The sequence below is a fragment of the Zingiber officinale genome, chromosome 1B (genome assembly GCF_018446385.1).
Source record: "Zingiber officinale cultivar Zhangliang chromosome 1B, Zo_v1.1, whole genome shotgun sequence".
Lineage (NCBI taxonomy): Eukaryota > Viridiplantae > Streptophyta > Magnoliopsida > Zingiberales > Zingiberaceae > Zingiber > Zingiber officinale.
The window spans coordinates 134402502-134419694 of NC_055986.1; positions in this window are offsets into that span (position 1 = coordinate 134402502).

Sequence of the window (17193 nt, forward strand, 5' to 3'; positions counted from 1 at the left end):
CAATGAAGCGGACGAGATTTATCATCATTTAGAAAAAAAAAAAACTCTGAATCATTTTATTTTCTTCTCACAAAAAAAGCCTAATCTTTTGCGGGGACGAATCTAAGATTTTAAATTTGGGGAGGTCATATATCAAGTGACGAAATTAAAATAATTATTAAATATATTATATAATAATAATAATCCTTCCTAACTTTCATGAATAATATATATTTGACACATGAATAATATATATTTAATTGAAATATGAAAAAAAAAATAGTCCTCTAAGATTCGAACTTAGAACTTGAGAGGTGCGTTTGAAAAAAATTATAGATATCATTAGACCAATAATACATATTACTCTTTAAAGGGGCCAAATAATATATATACTAAACTATTTTTTAAAAATTAATATAAAAAAAATATTATTTAAAAATTTTGGAGGGGTCGTGGCCCCCTCGGGCCATTAGGTAAATCCGCCCCTGATCTCTTGTTTTGTCTTCGTCGAAGAGTTTGTTTACTTGCTCTCCCATATGTTGAGTTTTGTCTAGGAGTCTACGATTGTCATGCGAGATAGGGTCGCAGTCACACGAGGCTGCCATCATGATCAAGAAATACCTTCGTAGTATCGAAAAGATGAGTGGATTGCTGACACCATCTCTCTTATCCTTGTAGTTCCCCTTATCATCGAGATGGGCCATCGGTAGTAGCTGAATGAGTTGGAAATGCAATAGTCGACCCTCATCGTCGCCCCCACCATCTTGACGCCCCTCTACACCACCGTTGTGTCATCCAAGTGAGAAAAGGAATGCAATAGTTATGGTCTAATCTCATGCTTAGATAGGTGATAATAGTAACTCCTATTTAAGGTAATATATTAAATTTAATGAGTTAAAAAATACTTTGATGTTCGTATCTAATTGAATATTGGATTTTATTATAGATCTCTTTCATTATTTATTTTATAATTCTTAATATTGACTGAAAATTATAAATAACTATTGGTACAGCGGGATCGGTAAGAGGAGGATGAATTTTTTGTAAAATAAAATAACCCTTTCTTCTTCTTTTGACTTAGATTGGTAGCATAAATTAATTAATCAAAAATAATTAACATAAAGAAATAACAACTTAAAAGAGTAGGTAAAAGATCAGGATTTACTTGGTTACTACTTAGATAGTTGTTAATCCAAGTCAAATGAGAGCTCACTAAAATTCTCCTTGGTTGAAGGCGGAGAAGCTTTTTACATACATTGACAGCTCAAAAATGACTAGGAAATTTAACACAGAAGTTGTTATTCAGTTGTTAATATTTCTTAGATCCATGGGTCTTTTTATAGCCCCTGAAAAATCTTATCCAAAGTTGAAAAGTGCCTCTAGTGAGGCAAGCGAAAATAAGGTTTATCTTCACTAACGGTTACATTTTGCTTAATCTATGGCGCCTTAAAGAGTTGAAGGCACCTTCCATGGGTGGTTGAAAGCGCCTTCCCACATAAAGGCGTGAAGGCACCTCCAATCACATTGAGGGCGCCTTCAGTAGCTCCGCAACTCCTCGTTGGCTCTTTCGCTGCTCCGATTGCCTGGGTAATTTCGTCCATCCGGAATTGGGCTCGCCCGAACCCATCTTCCGGCCTTCTCCTTGAGTAGACTTCCTTCCCGGTTTCTCATCCCTCGAACATCATGCACGTCCTTCTCGTCCACCGGTGTACTCTTCTACAACATCTCGTCCCTCGGATGCACCGAGCCCTTCAACTCTCTCCCATGCTATGATTCTTGCTAGCTGTGTCTTCCGCTTGACTTCTTACGTTCTTAAGCTCCTGCACTCTTAGACACAAGACATCAAATACACACAGGATCTAACTTAACTTAGTTGACCACGTTAAAACTACCCCGGGGTACTTATAATAACATCCTAACTAATTTATTCCAAGACTATAGTTTTAAGTTGGTCTAACCTTTTTCATATAATTATTGGTTACTAGACTTTTTGTTGTCACTTTGATAAGATATTTTAGTATAGAACTTTGATTTTTGAATTAATTATTTAGATTGGACTGATTTTCTTAACATATATAAAAGTCTATTAATAATAAGTCGATTGTTCAACTCTAATTTTTTTATCCTTATATGTTATTACTGCTATTCAAATATTCTCCCTTTTGAAAATAATGTGGAGAAAGAATCACATGATTATGGAATAAATTATGTATGAAATGTCATAATTTTGTACTATATTTGAATAATAATACAAAGAGATTATTTATTCTTATAATTATAATAAATATAATAGTATTAATCCAGCTTTATTCCCTTTTTCTTATGAATTTACAAGAATCTTTTTAATTGTTATTTATAGAATATTTATCCCCTCTTGCACCTCTTGCAAAGGACTAACGATAATAAAAGAATTTAAAGCAAGAGTCATATATATATATCAAGGAGGATCAATTGAGCTATTTTACTACATAAAATGATCTAGGATATTTGAAAACACTAGAAAATTTAATTTTTTTTGTTGGATGATATAAAGAACTTTGCTCTTCCTAGCCAATAAAATCTTAAACATGACTGATTTGTTGTAAATCTTAAAGATAAATATTTATAATATTTTATTTTTATTGTTATCTCTATTGATGTATATAGCTAATTGTTATTTTTTTTTCTAAATTATTGTATTTTTATTGTGTGTTGGTGTAATATGTGCTGTTGTTGTAAAATTTAAAACTATTATTGCTATTTTATGGTATAATAGTTATAAATTGATGCTAGTATGATAATTATTTTTATTAGATTATTATTATTGTTGAAATATTATAGTTACTTGTAAATTATTATTTGATATATTATAAAATGATCTTATACTTGTATTTAAAAATAATATTATTGCAAAATATATTGGTAATGAAATTATTGATGAAATTTTATGCGACAATTTTTACTATATAACTATATTAAGTATGCCATATTAAGAAATGAATTTGTGCTATAGGTTTTGGAAGGAAAAAAGTTGCTCTTGATAGGACCGAAAAGTAGCTAGAGGGGGGATGAATAGCTCTTCGCGTGCTCATTGCTCGGCGTTGCTTGTTTCTTCAAGGATGCGCAGCGGAAATACAAAGAAACAAATACAAACACGCTAACACTTGGATTTTACTTGGTATCCACCTCCAAGGGAGGTGACTAATCCAAGGATCCACACAACGCACGCACCCTCCACTAATGAAACTCTCCTTTATGGTAACTACCAAGGGTGGAGAAGCCCTACAAGACTCAATACAAGAAGAAGAAAGGGTAGTAAAGAAATACAAGCTTACAAGCTTACAATGAGTGCACAAACCCTAACCCTAGTTTCTTCTTCTTGCTTTGATCCGCCTCTTGACTTGGAAGAGCCTCCAAGAACCTTCAAGAACTGGTGATCTCGAGCTTGAGAAGAGCTGTGGAGGAGCTGGTGAAGATCTGAAATGAATTTGTGAAGTGATGCCGAAGACAACGCTCGCCTGCGGCTCAAATACGACGCAACGGTCGGATCCCAATCGATTCGATTATTCCCAATCGATCGGGGAGGCTTTGGATCGATCCACGGATCGATCCAGAGCGCCTCTGTGCTCTGGAAAAACACCTGGATCGATCCACTGATCGATCCAGCGCTTATCGCGCGAAGCAGCAACGTCCCAATCGATCCACTGATCGATTGGGACCTCTGGATCGATCCACTGATCGATCCAGAGGCTTTCTGTTCGCTGGGAAAGGTCTGGATCGATCCACTGATCGATCCAGAGCTTGGTTTTTGCCCAAAGCCAAGTCCCAAACCTTCCAAACCAACATCCGGTCAAACTTAACCTGTTGGTACGTCATGCCTAGCATCTAATCACTCCCTTGACCTGCTAGGACTCCCTCACCAAGTGTCCGGTCAATCCCTTTGACCCACTTGGACTTTTCTTTCATGCCAAGTATCCGGTCACTCTCTTGACCTACTTGGACTTTCACCTAGCTTCACTCACTAGGGTTTTCAATCTGCCTAGTTTCACTCACTAGGTCTTTCACCTGGCTTCACTCATCACTAGGACTTTCACCTGGCTTCACTCACTAGGATTTCCATCTGTCTAGCTTCACTCACTAGGACTTTCACCTGGCTTCACTCACCAGGATTTCCATCCAGTCAGGTATACCTACTTGACTCTTCTTCATTTACACTGATCAGTCCCTGATCAGAATCTCCCCATATGAACAACTGCACCTGCATTGTCCATGTGTCTACATGTATTGTCAAACATCGAAACTATGACCAAGACTCAAGCTTGGTCAAACCAGTCAACCTTGACCTAAGGGATATTGCACCAACAATCTCCCCATTTTTGATGTTTGACAATACCTTTAAGTTTGGACCATTCTGAGTTAAGCTAATCCCATGGCCTTAACTCCATTCATGCCAAAGTATGAATGTTGGTTCCCTTCATTCTCCCCTTATGACCTCCCCCATAGGTAATGAAGGTCTAACTTAAACCACACATTCTCCCCCTATTGGCACACATCAACCCATCTTTTAGCACACAACAACCCGTGCCTCAATTTTGGGCACTCTTCAACAAATGCCCCATTGTTGAAAACTCTCCCCCTGAAGAGTTGCTCATCGTTGTTCACAACTTCACTCGTTGTGACCAACATGATAATGAAGGACCCATTCCCTTCATTTTCAAATAATGCTCGCTCTGAAGCATTAACATGGTCTAATGACCCAAGTGAAGGTCTCATACCCTTCATTTCTCCTTAACCCTACATTCTTCCTCAATGTAGGCAAATGTCCATCCTTGAGCATTAACCACTTAACGGAAAGTTAACCACCTTCCAAGGTTTATGAAAAATAATTTTCATGCTTTTAGAAAGTCCCTCCCCCTAAAAACATGGTGGTAAACTTCTGTCATTGCACCAACAATGACCTGGATTCCCTAAAACTTTAGGAAACCCTATTGTAGAAGTTTTGAGGTTCAAATATTCAAAATCTGAAACAAACCTCAACTTAAACTTCAACTTAGCCTTCCTTAACCAATCCATCCTTGTTTTCACATGAAAACACCCTTTTTATGTATACACATGTATTTTTAGGGGTTTGGAATGGTTACCTAGACTAAAATAGGTTTAAAGATGCTGAAATCAGGCTTTCCCAGCCAAAATCAGCAACTTGGATCGATTGGAGTTGGGTTCCAGTCGATTGAACCTTTCTGAATCGATCCACTGATCGATTCAGACTTCCTGGATCGATCGGCTGATCGATCCAGCTCGCGGGAGACTTGCCTTCTGAATCGATCCACGGATCGATTCAGGCACTCCAATCGATCGATGGATCGATCGGAGCTCTGATAGTTGCTGAATTTCAAAATCAGCCAACTTCAGAAATCCCTAGAAAATTCTACAAAAATCCAAAAATCATGAAATTTCGTGTAGGCATTATTTAGGGCATATACTATCAAGGAAAAATAGTTTTCTATGAAAATACTTCATATTTTCAAAGATTGACACAAACTTGAAAGCTTGCAAAAACTTTAGTGTTTTTTTCAAGTTTTTGTCTAATTGTTCAATGGTGATTACTATCAAAAGATAGCCTTCACCAAGGTTTTTCAAAATCATTTTGAAAATATTTTCAAACCAATATCCCACCATGTTCCTTGGGCTTAATGCACATGACTTGTACATTAGCTTTCCCAATGATGGGAAAACACATAACTATGTGTTTTGATGAACTTAAAAACTCAAACGAATGCACTAAATCAACATCTTGAGTTTTGTTCATCATCCTAACATCTCACTTGTATTTAATGTGCACTAAAACACATACAAGTCACCTTATCGTCCTTGTGAGATGTGAGATTTTGGTTTTGCCCTATTCTAGGGATCATGCATATCTATCTAGGCATTTTAGAGATATTAGACATCCACCTAGGATGTCACTTGTTAGTAAGTGTTGTTAAATGCCATTTGTCCTTAATTACAAGGAATTAAACTTAATGCATGATTATGTTATGACATACATCAAAAGGAAATAATTTTTCAAAAGAAAATATCCTATAACTACATGATGTATGAATGTCATGACATGGTATTTTTTTTGGATTTTTCATAATAAAAACATGAATGCAAAAATAGACATGATGTCATGGCATATGATGGGCAAACAATCATGGCAAGGTTTAGCATAAATAAAATATACCTAGATTACCTATCTAAGTATTCTTAACCACTTAGCTAAATCAAAAAGCATAAACCCTAAATCGCCCAATTTCCTTAAGAAAATGCCAAAACCCAACTTGACATTTCTTTAATCTCTTGATTTGTTTATGCCACTTAAAAATTAAGCATATCCTCAAATGTTGGCATATTCCATTTTTCCTCAAGAGTAATCACTTTAAATTAAGGCTTAAATTTGCCTTAAATTCCTAAGACAATACCAAAGTCCCAATTTGATATTTCTTAACACTTGATTTCTTGTGTCATTTAAAGTCATCTCAAATTTCTTCCTTTATAGCACATTTTACTCTTTCCAAGAGTAACAATAAATCCATTTCATTTTCAAAGGTTAACAAAAACCTTGAAAATGCTCCTTGAGTGTCAATTTCTTTAAAGTTGGGTTAACTACCCTTCTTCTCAGAGTTGACACTCTCTAACTCATCTATGGGATAGAGAAAATGCTCCTAGGAGCCCAAAACCTATTGGTGCTCCTTGGATGCTCTAGGTATTCACTAGGGATAACTTCCCTAGATACCTTCCTAGTGACCTTGTTTGGCTTCTTAGAAGTCTTGGTCACTTTTTCTAGGTCAACTCTAGGGATTGCTTCCCTTGTAACCTTCTTTGTGACTTTCTTAGACTTCTTAGAAGTCTTAGTCACATTTGTTGCAAAAATACTCTTAGGGATTGTTGATACAGTCTGACCTGGCTGTTGTTTTGATGTTGACACTGATTTAAGTTTGTATCAGATATTAATCAAACTCAGACTGACTACTGATCGAGGTTGATCCATTGGGAGGGAAAGTCCTGGTGAGTGAAGCCAGGCAAGGGAAATCCAGATGGGTCAAGGTTGACCAGACATCTGGTGAAAAGTCCAAGCAGGGAGCTTGGCATGGGAAAAGTCCAAGTATGGAGACTTGGCACGGAGTGGTCAGAGAGGGCTCGGTAGCTCGTTCTCTGGACCGGACGAAGTCGGAGAGGGCTCGGTAGCTCGTTCTCCGGACTAGGTCAGAGAGGGCTCGGTAGCTCGTTCTCTGGACCGGACGAAGTCGGAGAGGGCTCGGTAGCTCGTTCTCCGGACTAGGTCAGAGAGGGCTCGGTAGCTCGTTCTCAAGACCAATCCCAATATCACATGGGCGTTGGATCGGTCAAGGGACCGATCCAGTGGGATTTTATTTTCCTGATCGGTGCACAGACCGATCTGGTGAAACTATGTTTGCTGATCGGTCTGGCGACCGATCAGGAAACACTCAGTAGCCTACTGAGTGTAATCTGATCGGTCTATAGACCGATCAGGAGATGATGTCGCGAGAAGGAAAAAGGCAGTGGATCGGTCCGTGGACCGATCCATATGAACCCTGATCGGTCTGTCGGACCGATCAGGTCGTATCCTGATCGGTCTCCAGACCGATCAGGTGATGATCTCAGGAGTGCGAGGAACTGCACCCATTAAACCCTGATCGGTCTGTCGACCGATCAGGCCATACCCTGATCGGTCTTCACGACCGATCAAAGTTCAATCCAAAGGTGTGGATCGGTCCGCTGACCGATCCACCACACTGTCTGCACACACTGTCAGTTTCTGCTGATTTCTGATTCGTTTGTTATACGTCTGATCTAACATCTGCTTGTGAGCTTTTTGAGTAACAGGTTGCAGGTACCATGGTGATGCTTTAATTCAAATCAATGACTATCAAAGGAATAAAACAAAATGGTTTTTCCACTGGTTATCACTGCAGATTGTGCAAAAGAAGCGTCAACGTTCACTGGCTTGTTCAGTTGGCTCACTGGCTGCAATCAGCTTGACTCTTCCTCATTGGTTCGAGTTCAGAGACACCAGTGAAGACCAAGGATGGTATTGGTGTGAGCTCAGATAATCAGATGAGGAAGAAGCGTGATTGGCGACGCCTGGTTCGGCGACAGTGATACGCTACTGGTTGACGTGATTCGATGCAGTGGCTTGGCTCTGGCTGAAGACAGCAAGAGAGCAGAGAAATAAGAAGGAGGTAAAAGAGAGGTTTGGAAGAATTCTTTCTCTGAAAAAAAAAACTCTCTCTGTCGTTCAAGCAAGAGGCTGTGCGTTTTTGTTGAGCTCTTGGCTGATTCCTCCTGTCGTTGTTTTTCTGCTTCGTGGCTGTAAGTTAAACTGTTCAATCCTTTAGCCACACTCTGTAAGTAATTGTGCTTCACTTTCAAATCTACTCTTGTGATCTTTGTGGAGAGGTTACTCCACCGAGAAGGAGGATCTTTAGCCGGAGTTTATCCGGGGTGCGATCTACCGAAGATCAAGGAGTCGTCCACCTTACGGACACGCCGAGGAGTAGGGGCAAGTTATCCCCGAACCTCGTAAATCCTAGTGTTAGTGTGCTTGTGTTTTTCTCTCCTTTAGTTGTCTAATTCCGCTGTGCTAACGATTATCTGTGTAGAAGTTTTCGTTTAAGTTTTTAAAGGAGCTATTCACCCCCCCTCTAGCCATCTAAGATCCCAACAAGTGGTATCAGAGCCTGGTGCTCTTCATTACGGCTTAACAACCCAAAGAGCTAAACAATGGCCATGAAGGAGGGACTCAGCACCAACCGTCCACCTTATTTCGATGGAGCAGATTTTCAATACTGGAAAAGCCGCATGGAGTATTACCTCAAGACCGATATCTCCATGTGGTTCTCCGTCAAGGAGGGATTCTCACCTCCAAAGGATGAAGAAGGTAAGGAACTTGACTCATCGAGATGGTCAACCGAGCAAACTCGCAAGGGACAAGCCGATGCCAAGGCGGTTGTCACTTTGCAATGTGGGATAGCCAAGGATCAACTTGTCAAGGTTGGTCCTTTCACAAGTGCGAAGGATCTATGGAACAAGCTCATCGAGCTCCAAGAAGGGACTCGAGACTCTCGGATCGCCAAGAGGAATTTGTTCCTAAACCAACTACAGAACCTTGTCATGAAGGAAAATGAAACTGTAAGTGAGATACATGGAAGGTTCAAGGAGATCATCAATGGTCTCCATTCGGTGGATGAACGAGTAGAAAACCGTGACCTCGTAAGGTATGCTCTAAAAGCTTTTCCTAGGAATGCCTTGTGATCATCTATGGTGGATGCCTACAAGGTATCCAAGGATCTTTCCATTGTTAAGTTAGATGAATTTTTTTGTGAAATGGAATTACATGAACTTGCTAACAAAGGGCAAAAAGAGAAAGGTATTGCTTTGGTTGCAGAAGAAAAGAGCAAGGAGGGAAGAAGGAAGAAAGAAAAGAAGAAGGAGAAAGAAATTGTTTCATCTTCATCCTCCTCCGAGTCCGATGATGAAGGTGAATCATCATCAAGCGAGATGGCCAACTTCGTGAGAAGAATCATGAGAAGGAGCAGAAGATACAAAGGGAAAGGTAAACCTAGTGAACAAAATATTGACAAAACTAATGTTACATGTTATGAGTGCAGCAAAAGGGACACTATCGAAGCGAGTGTCCGAAATTAAAAAGGAAGGAGGAACGAGCCAAAAAGAAGGAGGAAAGAGTCAAGAAGAAGAAGGCTCTAAAAGCTACATGGGATGAGTCTTCTTCAAGTTCATCTGAGGAAGAGAAGAGGGAGAAGAGTACACGGCAGTTAGCCCTCATGGCAAGAGAGGAGTCCGAGTCCGAGAGTGAGGACTCAAGCTCTTCAGCCGCGACTTCATCATCTTCGGATGATGAAGAGGTAACATCTCCCCATTTAGAAAAGTGTTATAAAACAATTGCACATTTGTCTACTTCCCGTAAAAAATCAAAAGCAGAAACGAAACTGCTAAAAGATGAAATAGAGAAATTAAGGGCCCTTAGGGAAGATGAGGTCGATGACCTTTATCAAGAGGCCCTAGAGGATGAAAACAAAACCTTGAAGGGTGAAATTGAGAAGCTCAAGAAAATGCTTGAGAAATTCTCAACCAGCTCTAAGACCTTAGACATGATTCTAAATGCCCAAAGGGCGGTTTACAACAAGGCTGGATTAGGATACCAACCTAAGGAGTCTAGCTTTATTTCTTTAGTGTCAAGAACCCAATTTCATAGAACACATGTTTCTAGGGTTCATGAGACTAGGAAGAAGGTGACTAAGGCATGGGTGCCTAAGTCTCTCATTGTAGATGCATTAGGTCCCAGAATTTGGGTACCTAAAACATCCGTCTTTCGTGTCTTGTAGGCATTGGTCGAGGGGGAGCGTCTATCAACTTGGTTTGTTGATAGTGGATGCTCCAAGCACATGACAGGGGACAAGTCACTATTCTCTACCATACAAAATAAAAATAGAGGTAATGTGTCTTTTGGCAATAATGGTAGTCTTAAGGTTATAGGGGTTGGAGACATTCATATATCCGAATGTCTCCACATCAAGAATGTTCTTCTAGTCAAGGGGATGACTTTTAATCTCCTAAGTGTCAGTCAATTGTGTGATACGGGTTACACAATTGAATTTCATTCAAGTCAATGTTTGGTTAAACACATTGACACACTTGACACGGTACTAGTAGGCACAAGGGTTGATAATATTTATCAAGTATCGTTTAAAAGTGCTACTAATGCTTTGATTAAGTGTTTCATGTCAAAAGAAGAAGAGTCTTGGCTTTGGCATAGAAGGTTGGCACATGTAAACATGAAGAACATTCGGAAGTTGGCCAACAAAGGACTAGTACGAGGCTTACCAAGCATCAAGTACCAAAAGAACAAACTATGTGATGCATGTCAAATGGGTAAGCAAACAAAAGCATCTCATAAAGGTAAAAGCATTGTGAGTACATCTACTGCCTTAGACTTATTACATATGGACTTGTTTGATTGTAACAATGTTATTTCATTGAATGGTAGTAGATATTGTTTAGTAATTATTGATGATTTTACTAGATATACATGGACCTTCTTTTTGAAAACTAAGGATCAAACCATAGATATTTTTATTTCTTTTTGTAGAAGAACTGAAAATGAAAAATCAACAACAATTAAAACCATTAGAAGTGATCATGGTGGTGAATTTCAAAACCATAGGTTCTTAGAATTTTGTCAAGCAAAAGGATATAGACATGAGTTCTCAACTCCAAGGACCCCACAGCAAAATGGGGTTGTGGAGAGAAAGAACCGAGTCTTACAAGAGGCTGCACGAAGTATGCTCAATGAGTACTCACTACCGAGTTACTTGTGGGCTGAAGCTGTGAATACAGCTTGCTATGTGCAAAACCGAATCCTGATACATAGGTTTTTAGGAAAGACTCCTCATGAACTTTGGTTTGGGAAACCACCTACAATTAAACATCTTAGGGTGTTTGGTTGTAAGGTGTTTATTTTGAACACCAAGGACCATCTTGGAAAATTTTCGGCCAAGGCTGATAAAGGGATACTGGTCGGGTACTCGCTCACCAGCAAAGCCTATCGAGTCTACAACAATAGGACTAAATTGATTGAAGAGTCCTCTGATGTAGCTTTTGAAGAAATTCCTAAATCAAATGAACAATCAAGGGATGTAGGAGAAATTCAACTTGAACTTAGAAATCTAAGTTTGAATGATCAAAATGAAGAAAGAGTCGAGGTTGACTCTGATGACGATGAGCAAAGGCAACAAAGGGCTCCGGTTGATCCCTTGCCTGATATTGAGTCCTTGCCTGTGCCTAGTGAGACCATTCATGAGGCACCACCAACACCAAGACAATCTAGGATAACCACTAGTCATCCCCAAGACCAAATTGTGGGAGATATCCAACAAGGGGTTAGGACTAGGTCATTCTTTAGAAATGAGTCTAATGAAGTTGCATTGATTTCAGAGATTGAACCAAGACTAGTTGATGAAGCATTGCACGATCCTGATTGGATCATAGCTATGCAAGACGAATTAGGTCAATTTGAAAGGAGCCAAGTGTGGGACTTGGTTTCTAGACCGAAAAAGACCACCATTATTGGAACTAAATGGGTCTTCAAAAACAAGTTAAACCAAAAGGGAGAAGTTGTAAGAAACAAGGCAAGACTTGTAGCCAAGGGCTATAGTCAAGTCGAAGGTCTCGATTATGATGAGACTTATGCTCCCGTGGCCCGATTAGAGTCCATTCGTTTGATGCTAGCTTTTGCTGCACATAGAGGTTTCAAGCTCTATCAAATGGATGTTAAATCTATCTTCTTAAATGGTTTCATTAAAGAAGAGGTCTATGTTGAACAACCACCGGGGTTTGTAAGTACCGAAGCTCCAAACCACGTGTACAAGCTCAAGAAAGCACTTTATGGGCTTAAACAAGCACCACGAGCTTGGTACGAAAGGTTGTCAACATATTTACTAGAAAAGGGTTTCGTAAGAGGCCAAATAGACCCAACACTATTTCTGCGTAGAGATGGTGAAAACATTTTTGTAGCCCAAGTATATGTCGATGACATAATTTGTGGCTCAAATAACAAGGGCTATTTGAATGAATTCATTTCTCACATGGAAAGTGAGTTTGAGATGAGTCTCGTAGGAGAGTTGACATTCTTTCTCGGACTTGAAATCAAACAAACTCGAGATGGCATTTATGTCCATCAAACAAAATACACTCAAGAGATGCTTAGAAAATTCAATATGAATGACTCTAAGGAAGTGTCCACTCCAATGGCGACAAACACTCGCCTTGACAATGATGAGAGTGGAAAACCAATTGATCTAACGCAATATAGAAGCATGATTGGTAGTCTTCTATATCTCACAGCTAGTCGACCGGACATACTTTTCGCTGTGGGCATGTGCGCTAGATATCAAGTCTGTGCCAAGGAATCTCATTTAATTGCAGTTAAGAGAATATTGAGATACCTTAAGGGCACAATTCGAGTAGGTCTATGGTACCCTCGTACAGAGTCTTTTGACTTGATAGGTTATACCGATTCTGATTATGCTGGGTGCAAATTGGATCGGAAAAGCACTAGTGGGGGTTGCCAATTTTTAGGTTCATCTTTAGTTAGTTGGTCAAGTCGGAAGCAACATTGTGTTGCTCTCTCCACGACCGAGGCCGAATATATTGCCATGGGAGAGAGTGTATCACAATTGTTGTGGATGATACACACCCTAGAGGATTATGGACTTTCTTATAAGGGTGTACAAGTGCTATGTGACAACATTAGCACGATCAACCTAACTAAAAATCCAGTCCATCATTCAAGGACCAAGCACATTGAAGTGCGTCATCACTTCATTAGAGATCACGTAGCTAGGGGTGACATTGTGCTCACATATGTGGAGTCAAAGTCAAACCTAGCTGATATTTTCACCAAACCCCTTCCGGAGAATGAATTTAGTCATTTAAGGAGGGAATTGGGAATGTGTTTGGCTCCTTAGGTCATTAGAACTTCATCATGATCAATAAGGACTATTAAAATGACTAGAGTAATTGGGACAATAATTTGGGCAACTTGGGAACATCTCACACAAACTATAAGGTTTAACAAAATACTTTTGTTTGCTAGAAATGGGGTGAGATGCTAGGATCAACCCAATTATTCAAAATGTATCATGCATCCCTTGAATAATTAGGTTGAAGAGATATTAATTGAGTATGGGGAAGGCCATTACATAATTCATGTGTATTTGGCTCCTAGATCTTACTCATATATTCCAACCAAGGAATCTTGGTTGGACTTTTGCCTAGAAATTTTCTAATCATGGTTGATGGTTGATGTGTTGATTGGTATTGTTGCTTGGTTCATGTCATGACTTTGATTGATAAAACGATAGGTTATTAAAGGAAATAATAACAACTTGGATATATTTTGACAAACTTGAAACTAAACATAACAAGGATCAAGAATTTCAGCTTTCATGCCTTGTTTGAAAATTAGGACAAGTCGTTTATATTTTGACAAACTTGAACCTGATCATAGAGATGAGTTTAGCAAAAATATGTTTTGAACTCTTAAGGACCAAGAAGACAGAACTCCATATGGTTGGAGTTAGTGTGAGGTTTTTGGTTTGATAAGAATCTGAAACCTCAAGGCTATAAACAAGTTCAGACCATAACTTTTAGGTAAGAGTTATGTTTGTAGGTTCTAGGCTCTGAACATGGAAGTTTCCCTAGAGAAACTTCCACGAATTATCGAACACAAGTTACTGAAATTACAGCTTTCAGTTACTGGAATTACAACTTTCAGTTACTGAAATTACGGGAGAAATCAGACACTGATCGGTCTACGGACCGATCAAGTCAGCCTGGAACGCTACTGATCTCTTTCTGATCGGTCTACAGACCAATCAGAGAGATCCCTGATCGGTCCGGAGACCGATCAGATCAATTTGGCACAAAGCCACTGATCAATCTCTGATCGGTCTACCGACCGATCAGAAAGCTCGCTGATCGTATTGATCGTCTCCTGATCGGTCCGTGGACCGATCAGGATGTTCCTGGATCGGTCCAGGGACCGATCAGGAGGCTTCTGATACCTTCGGATCGGACAACCGTCCGATCATTTCTTCACTGTACACCCATCTAAACCCTTAAAATCTCCCGATCCTTTCTTTTCTTCGTTCACGCGAAACCCTAGCCGACTCTTCCCACCAGCCCACCCTTTCTCTTCTCTTTGCACGTCAAACCCGAGCCGAAGCTCTAGCCCTCGGAAGCCCTAGTCTAAAGTTCAAATGGCACCAAGGTAACTTCTTACCTCTCTAAAACTTGGCATTGTGTTTTCATTTCTCACTGGATCTTCTGTTATTGTTGTCTCGGTTCTTATTTGTTGGTGGCTCCGGTGCTCACTCATTGCCCCATTTTACCCCATTGTGTCCCCTTAGGAAGAAACCAGTAGGTGAGGGTACTTCCAAGTCCAAAGATAAATCCAAAGCTCCTGCTGCTCCCTCTCGACCCCAACCAGCTAGTTCCAGTAGATTCCCAAACCGCCAGTCTGAGCAAGCTTTTCAACAAAGGACATTCAAATTACTCCCTTGTAGGTCCGTGGATAGAAAATTCATGGACGAATTTTGCCCACAAGTGTCCGAAATCATAGCATACTACAAACTCGATTCACTAGTCTACTTGGAACGGGATATCAACTATGACTTGGTCTCTGAGTTCTATAATAACCTTCATGAGACTAATGATCAAGGTTTTAAAACAAGAGTTGCTAAGCGGACTCTTGATTTCAGTATCTCATCTTTCTTTGAGTATCTCAATTGTCGGAGGTGTTCCGGTGATGTCTTTTCGATATTTCCTGACTTACCAGATCAGTTACTTCCACCGTTTGATATCTCACCTGACGATATATATGAGTACTTCTTCAGACAGCCTAGACAAGGGCTAGATGAGCTAGATGTTGACTTCCCTACTTTTGCAGCCTTGAGATTATCTCCTCAAGATTACATTCTTTTTAAAATTGTCACGAACTGCCTTCTACCTATCACATCTAAACCATTATCTGAGATCCGATCATATCATTGTCTTATGCTTTATGGTTTGCGTCGGCGTCTCGATTTTGATATCATGTCGAGCATCTACTCCTCGATCATATCATATTCTCAGCCTAGCGGCTTCACTATTTATATGCCTTATGGGCATATAATTACTGATTGGCTTGAGACCCTTCAGGTTGATGTCTCTAAGGGTAGAATAATCAAAATGGTCAGGCAGGATTGCCGACTTGGGAAACGGGCATTTTCCAAGTCTGGAATCATAGGGCAAAATGGGGATGTTCAGTGGAAGGATGGGAGAGCTTTAGGTGAGTTACCACGACAGGCTGCAGCTGCTCCTGTTGCTGCTCCTCCTGCTGACATTGGCGAGGCGGATCCAGACCTGCGCTGGCAGATCGCTGAGTTGGAGAGCCGATTTGATCGTCACGAGGAGATGGTGGCTGCTGAGTTCGATGGACTACGCATACGGATTGACCAGCGCTACGATGACCTGCGCGGGCATATTGACCAGCACTTCGATGATATGCGCAGTCATCAGGTGGTGACACAACAGTTGCTACTCGGATGGATGGCACGCTACCCGCCTCCGCAGTCTTACCCAGGCTATCCATCCTCCGGCATGCCGCCTCAGGATTTCACCCCTCCTGCCGATGATGGTGATATTCCTCAGTGTGAGGATGTTGATTGACACAGTTTGTTTGTTGGCTGTCTGTATTTTGGATGTTATTTGTTAGTCTTTATGACTGACCTGGATGTTTGTGTTGGTGCAACCTTAGGTCAAGGTTGACCTGGTTGACCCGACTCGAGTTGACGTGACTCGAGTTGTATTTTGATGTTTGACTTGGGAAGATTGTCGGTGCAACCTTAGGTCAAGGTTGACCTAGTTGAGTTGTATTTTGATGTTTGACACTCGTGGAAGAGTTGTATTCTTGATATGGGACAAGAATAGATGTTTGGAAGATTATTGGTGCAACCGTAGGTCAAGGTTGACCTGGTTGACCTGATTCGGGAAAAAGTCCAAGTATGGAGACTTGGCACTGGAAAAGTCCAAGCAGGAGCTTGCGCGAAAAGTCCAAGTATGGAGACTTGGCACGGAAAAGTCCAAGCAGGAGCTTGGCATCGAAAAGTCCAAGTATGGAGACTTGGCATCGAAAAGTCCAAGCAGGAGCTTGGCACGAAAAGTCCAAGTATGGAGACTTGCACGGGAAAGTCCTAACTGGATGTTAGGCGGTGTGGAAAGTCCTGGTGAGTGAACTGGAAAAGTCCTAACGGGATGTTAGGCAATGGGAAAGTCCTAACGGGATGTTAGGCGGTTGGAAAGTCCCGTGAGTGAAGTCACTGAGAAAGTCCTAACGGGATGTTAGGCGGTGTGGAAAGTCCCGTGAGTGAAGCCGTGCAGGAAAAATCCGGATGGATCGGGATGATCGGACATCCGTGTTGAGAAAGTCCAAGTAGGTCAAAGGGATTGACCGACACTTGGCGAGGAATTCTAGCAGTCAAGAAGTGACCGGATGCTAGGAATGAAGTACCAACATGTCGAGGTTGACCGAATGTTGGTTTGGAAGGGACTTGGTTTGGGCAAAACCAAGTCACTAGTTATCTGATCGGTCTGGTACAAGAACGAATCAAC